The sequence below is a fragment of the Cebus imitator genome, unplaced genomic scaffold, assembly GCF_001604975.1.
Source record: "Cebus imitator isolate Cc_AM_T3 unplaced genomic scaffold, Cebus_imitator-1.0 Scaffold339, whole genome shotgun sequence".
Lineage (NCBI taxonomy): Eukaryota > Metazoa > Chordata > Mammalia > Primates > Cebidae > Cebus > Cebus imitator.
Window position 1 is genome coordinate 93,638 of NW_016107654.1, and position 1,453 is coordinate 95,090.

Genomic DNA, 1,453 nt, shown 5'->3' on the forward strand with positions numbered 1-1,453 from the left:
ATACCTGATGAGCCATAATGTACAGGAAGCATGAGGGCTGTTCTAAAATAACAAAGAAATAACTCCATTCAAGAACTTTAATAAAGTCATTACTAAATAGCTAGTTTGATACACTTTATCAATTTAATCTTCTGCCTGTCAATGTAGACATAATAACTATTTACATGTACTAGCTTGTGTCTATAAGCATCTTGGGTGCTCAAGTGTTCATCTTTGTAAATTATCACCAAGGCTAAAAGGAAGGTACAACAAGGAATTTTCTTGTTCCACTGGGGTATGACATAATACAAGTTGCTAACTTATAGTCCCTTGATGGCCAAGAAACTGTGCTGAGGTCATTTATCTAAAGCAGGCAAAGATTTAAATGAAGATTTTCCCATTGCTTTCCTAGTCTGATATATTGTAATTCATATCAGCTAGCAGTCAGATAAGAGCCATCTACAGCCTGAAAACAATAAATAATAACAATAATGATAATACTAGTAGTCATAAACTAAAAGTCCACAATTCAAAAATTAATAAAATACAAAAACCTTTAGCTAACATAAGATTACAAGACCAAAAACATCAGGTTACAAATAACAATATTGTAAGAGAAAACGTATCCTACTATATGTTCTTTATGTTGCTTAGTCCAGATATTTGCTTCTCTACTTGATAATTTGTGTTGATATTTGTCACTATATGCCAGTAATTATGTTAATCTTATAAATATTTCTGACTTGAGTGACTCCACTCTGGAACACTCAGGTTTTTATTTTAAACAAAAACTACTGTACTGTCTCAGCCTATCAACAGCACATACATTTGCTTGGTTTTTCACTAAAAATTCCACCATTTGCTGTCTCTTGCAAATTATAGCAAACAAAAGTGGTGTGTTCCCGTTCTATGAAACAGCAAAAACAATAATTCACAAAATTACAAATCTCTAAAATGAACTAAAAATCTTCTCTAAGATGTTTGAACTTCAACATACAATATAGGAAGGGAGTAAATGAAAACCAGTCCCTTCCTTCTCACTCCTCTGTGCTTTCTGATGTCCTGCTCTCTGCCTGGCAAACAGCCCTCCACTGCCTCCCCACATAACTGTGGTCATCACTGAAACTCCCTTCAAACATACCAGTCCCAGAATCCTTGCTTTGATCAAGGCACTTGGTATGGTATGTTGTAATCACTTCATTGCTTCCCACTGAAACCAAGAGCTTGAGGGTAAGGCGTGTATCTTTTACCTCTATAGTCCCCCAAACTTAAAACATAGTAGCAAACACTTTAAAGTTTTTTACATAAATTAATGATCTAAATGATCTCTAGAGCAGTGTTTCTTAAACTATATTCCAAAGAATATTTGCTTACTGTACCCCGAGAAAGACTCCATGACAATCTTCACATGAGAAGTATTACAAAACTGTATTTTATATCCAATAGTCGAGAAATCTCTTGAACTTTACCTAAT